Consider the following 5,885-nt stretch of genomic DNA (forward strand, 5'->3'; position numbering starts at 1 on the left):
TTTGGGTGATTTGGAAGCTTCATCAAGCTTAGCCATGACCTTCTCAAACTTAAAATTGATGGTGTCGATATGAGCACTTAGTTGAGCACCCAATTGAGAGATGGAATCTACCTCATGCTTTTGTCCTCTTGTGGCCTTTCGAGGCCTACTATATTGGGAATTATGAACCGTCATCTCTTCGATTTTGGCCCATGTTTGATTGTCATCAATTTCGGTAAACATCCCATTGGATCCCATATTAAGAACATTGCGAGAGTTTTCATATAGGCAGTTCCAAAATTGTTGCACAAGGAACCACTCACTAAGTCCATGGTGTGGACAAGAACGACAAGTGTCCTTAAATCTCTCCCATGCTTCATATAATGATTTCTCATCCCTTTGCTTGAACCCGGTGATTTGGGCTCTCAACATATTAGTCTTCTCCGGAGGGTAGAATTTCTTGTAGAAGGCAAGTGCTAACTTCTTCCATGAATCAATACCAAGGGTAGTCTTGTCTAGGCTCTTCAACCATTGCTTTGCGGTACCGATCAAGGAAAGAGGAAACATTACCCATTAGATTTGGTCTTGAGTAACTCCGGTTTGAGAAATTGCATCACAATAGTCACAAAAACTCTCCATATGCAAATGAGGGTCTTCACTAGGCATCCCTCCAAATTGACTTCTCTCAACTAATTGTATGAATGCGGATTTGGCAATGAAATTACAGGTTAAATGTGGTGGTGTAGGAGTACTGTTTGGTAGGTTCTCCTCGGTTGGTACGGAATGTGATGAAAATTTAGGCATCGTAGGTTAATTTTGTGGTGGGTTTTGAATTGGGTTATCCTCTCCTTCTCTTGCAAAAGGGTTCACAAACTCAATGTTATTTGGTTGGATATCCACAATCTCACCAATACCTACAACTCTCGAAGTACCTCTAGCAACTCTTGTATTGTTGGTTAAGGTCCTTTCAATCTCGAAATCAACAGGTAATAAATTACCTTGTGGTGTGGTCGTTAAACTCGTCGTCAAAAGTCACCTAACCAAAACAATATTTATAACTTTACAAACTACTCTTAGTAAAGAGGCAAGTAAAGGTCGGATCCCAAGGGACGGGTATTGATGTAGGATTTTCAATTGCAGATGGTTGTGTCTAAGGGTGTCACAATTTGGGTTGAGATAGGAGATCAACTAAACTAATCAACAATATAAAAGTAAAGTAATAAAAACAAGCAAGATGATTAGAATGAGATGTAAACAATTGATTAAAAGCACTAGGGTGTCATGGGTTCATAGGGGATTCATGGGAGTTGATCATACAAACATGTTCTCTACTAGATGCAAGCACTTACTATTGTGATGGGATCGAGTTAGTGTATATCTTACAATCCCTAAGAAGGTTTGGGTCCCGGAGCCGAATCGATTAGATTGTACAACACCTACAAGTCGACTTAGTCCTTCCTATCCAACTATATGCATGGTCTAATGAGACTCGAGTTAGTTTATGTCTTACAAGTCTCATTGAAAAGATAGGTGATGGGTAAAAAATGCAAGTATTCATAGGCTCGCATTTCATCAAACATAACATGTGCATAAGTTGGAATCACAACAAGCAAGCAAATTAATTATGAAAACATATTAGATTAAGCATGAATCAATCCCCATGTTGGTTTCCCCTAATTCCCCATTAACCTTAGCTAAGGAAACTACTCACTCATTATCAAGTTTAACATGCTAACGAGGTTGTCAATCATACTAGCAAGGCAAAACATGATGAACAAATGAAAATGATTAATAATAATTAAAAGGATTAAGAGATAATTATACCTATGAAGATGATTCCCAATAATAAAGCAAAGAATAATAGAAGTACTTGATGATTGATGGAAGGTTGTCAATCCTCCAAATAAACCCAAAAAATCTTCTAATTACCCAAAATAAATGATGAACAATAAAGAAATTAAGAAAATATTAAGAAATGAGATTTGTATTAAGATTAGATTAAGAGTTGATTACAAGATTAAGATGAGATTACTAATTGATTACAACTTGATTAAGAGAGCATGCTAATCTAGGTAAGTAGGTAGTACAAAGGGGTATTTATACTAAAGATTAGGTACAAAGATTAGGGTTACTAAGGGCTTAAATGACTATTAAGACCCTTAAGAAAAGTTGAGGAAATGCTCCTCTCCAAGGAGATGAGCATCTCCGTTTTGCTAGTCCCGTATGGATATGCTCGTCCCGAGTGGCTTGGGTGCTGGCACGGTGGGTTCTGTCAGGAGATTCGAGTGGATCATTAGGGGAGACGCTCGGATTCTATGGCTTCAAGACGAGCGTCTTAAGCTCGGGACGCTCGGATTGTGGTGCAGGGAGACGCCCGGATTGCTGGCAATCCGCTCGGATCCTGGGTCAGACACTTTTTTCTCTTCAATCCTCAAAAATCCGCGGGGATCTTGTTGAGGATGCAAGGATCCTTTCATCATTGCCCAATCTAATTTATTATCTACATAGGCCTTCTAGTATCGTCTTCCCTTTGATGCTTGGTCATTGGATGCGATCAATTTAGCTCTATTTCGCCATGTAAATGCAAGGTTTGCAATCCTCTCCTATCAAGGAAACAAAACCTCAAAGAATATGCAAAATGGGAAACTAAAGATAGTAAATGACCCAATTATGCACTATAAAGCATAGGAACGAGGCTAATTCGAAGACTAAATGTGCTCAAATATAAGTCACATCAAACATCCCCAAACCGAACCTTTGCTCGTCCCGAGTAAAGAGGTGACAAAAACTAGGACCCTTATTCAAACTAACCTACTAATATAGCCAATATGAGACAATTAGCGGGTCTCACTCCGCCCCTTCAACTCACAACAAGACAACCATGAGGTAGGATGCCTTCTTGCAAGGCAAGGTGGGGCTTGCCAAAATGGCGATACATCCAATCATTAAAGCACACAAATCAAGTAATGGATGCATCTACAAAAATGAATAGCCACTTCCCTCATCTAAGTGGCAGAAATTATCTAAAGGGGAAGCAATCTAAGGGTACACATTCCATTATAGATACGATTTCTTCAAACTACTAAGCCTAGAAGGATACCAATAAATCACCTCTAAGTTGTGTCAAGCTGGGTACCTTTGTCCTCAATCGTTAAATGCTTTCGTCAAGAGTATGCTCCCTATGGTGTTAGAAACACTGGAGGATCGCGGAATTCCCCTTCTTGCCTTGACAAGAAGAAGGATCGTCCCCTCTCTACCATGCACAAAAGTGGATATAATGGAAAAGGGATCAATAGAATTTGAGTTTCATGTGAGAGTTTGCTTGTTGTTGTTGTTATTCCCCCCAATTTCTTGTGGCATTTGACATTTGAGAACACTTTCTTTTTGCCATTTCTTTTGATGTTTGGCATTTCAACACTTGACAATTTCAACTTTTTGCATTTTCTTTTGAACATTTTCAAAGCTACCCCATTTGTAGTGAGACTGCTTGTATTTGAAGCATAAGAGTTTTCATTTTTGTTATTCCTGTTTCCTTTTGATGCATTTGCAAACGTTTTGGCTTTCATTTTAATTCTTGAACTCAAATTTGAACAATTTTTGTGCCCATTCCCTTTTTTGATGACAAAAATGTGGTAGAACATGGATGATGGTTGCATGGTTTCAAGGGTCACCTTGGAATAAACGGTAGCCAAGGAGTTATCACACCACAAGGTACTCTTGACTAGGCCTTAATCCATGGGTCAAAGGATACTAGCATGACACATCCTAGGGTGTTTTACAAGTATTCTAACAAGCAAAGTCTTAATTAGAAAAAGTATCTACAAGGGCCTATATACACCTGTCAAGTTTCCCAAATAGATGCTTTCACAAAATTTTTCCTAAATGCAACTATATGCCATGATGCAACTAACATTTATACAACCTAATGCATATGCTTCTACCAACTAATATGCCAAATAATCTAAATGCAATCCTATAATCACATTGTTTATACCGCATCAATCAAAATAAAGCCACATAGTCATTAACATAAAGAGGAGAAAGGAGATTGGAAAGATCATACCATGCGGTCTTCAATATCCTCATGTCTCGGATGTGGCGTAGTCAATCAATGTGACAAAGGATAAACAAACATAATATATACAAACATAATATAAACAATACTACACTACAAAGGAAATGAATATGTTTTTGGGTTTTTGCATTTTCCAAATTTTCATGGTTTTTATGATTGTGAAATAAAAGGACACGTTTTTGTATTTTTCAAAATTTTTCAATTTTTATCATTTTTATTTTATAAGTCATGTTAGAATTTCCCATCCCCACGCTAGTATGGGCATTGTCCTCAATGGCCAATACGATAGAAAATTATCCAAGCTATATGACAATGCATGATTCCTAAGCTAAATGCAAACTATATGATATATATATATATATATATATATATATATATATATATATATATATATATATATATATATATATATATATATATATATATATATATATATATATATATATACACACAAAAGTGAATGCAAACTAAGCTATGCTATATAATGCATGAATTTTTGTTTGGTTGGAGAGCATAATTTAAATTAACTTCCAATGCATATGCTTGAACTTCCCCAAACCAAAATAGACACTATTTCTAATGTTAAAAATTGGGAAAGTTCATGCATAAGAATGCTATGCATGAAACTAAAATTGTCATTTTGGATTTTACATGGTGGGAACAATAAAAGACACCTCAATGGGACCGAGTTGGGAGTCCTCTAAGTGTTGCTAGGACTCAAAGAAATGGTCAAGATAAAAATTCAAGAAAAACAAGAGAAATGAACAAAGCTTAAAGGAGGTGTAGTAAACTCACCAAGTATTGTGGCATCCTCCCAAGAGCTTGCTAATCCTCAATCATTGCTCATGGCGATGTTACTACCATCTCCATCATCATCACCAACTTCCTCACTAGCATCGTCATCCTCATCTACCTCCATAGACCCGGAGGCTTCACCACTTTCACTTGAGCTTTCTTCTTCTTCCTCACTCCCATATTATTCTTCACCTTCTTCATCTTCTTCTCCACCACTCTCAACAACAACCTCCTCATCACCCATGCTAGCATCCCTAGAAGCATTAGGAAAGAAAAGTTCCATATCCGCCCAACTAGGCAAAGGACATGATGGGTCAAGAAGCCTTTGCCTAGCTAGGTGTAAGAGGGGCGGATATTGAGCTCTATATGCATTGACTCGGTCTTCATGGGCTTGCTTGTGCATTTGTTGCATCAAAAGAGTCAAGTAATCGTTTTCTATCGTAACATTTTCGGGTCGAAACTCATGGTAGGTGAACGGGTAGGGTGTAGTGATAATAGAGGAGGAGGGCTCGGCATTGGCCTCCTTATGGTGTTGCATTATGGACTCGGCTTCCTCGGAGAGTGGGAGAATATAGTGTGGGCTACGAACATTGAGCCGACAAATTTTGTTCGGTAGAATGAAGGACTTGACATCTTTTGTAAGCCACTCAAACTTGTTGTCAAGTGTGTCATTCTTGACCCAATGGAATTTTCGAACCATAGTGGCTAAATCAATGAGGTGGCCTCCCTTAACCGGTTTATAAGTACCATCTTTGTTGAAATTCCGGTTGAAGTGTTTTGCCAACCAAGTTACCAATCCCCCATTTACTATAAAGGTCGCACCTTCCTTGCCATGATCGATATTAAGCCACCTTTCGATCAAAAGTTGAAGAATATTGTACTTCTTGGTGAACTTTCTATCAACATTCAAGGTCGAATCGAGATAGATAAAATCAAGTTCGGTGAAGTGGTTTGTTTCCTTCCTAGCAATAAGAGTATTTCCCACTACCTTGTGCCACACCCTTATGCCCGGGTGATGAACATAGAGAGCACAACA

At 38.1% G+C, this 5,885-nt stretch overlaps 1 non-coding gene across 1 annotated transcript; it reads left to right on the forward strand.

Annotated features, from left to right (window-relative positions):
* The first annotated feature begins 304 nt into the window (after window positions 1-304).
* Window positions 305-411, forward strand: LOC141625442 (small nucleolar RNA R71). The gene has a single exon (XR_012535222.1). It is a non-coding gene; the product is annotated as a small nucleolar RNA R71 (small nucleolar RNA).
* The last annotated feature ends 5,474 nt before the right edge of the window (window positions 412-5,885 follow it).

The sequence above is a fragment of the Silene latifolia genome, chromosome X (genome assembly GCF_048544455.1).
Source record: "Silene latifolia isolate original U9 population chromosome X, ASM4854445v1, whole genome shotgun sequence".
In the NCBI taxonomy this organism is placed as follows: Eukaryota; Viridiplantae; Streptophyta; class Magnoliopsida; order Caryophyllales; family Caryophyllaceae; genus Silene; species Silene latifolia.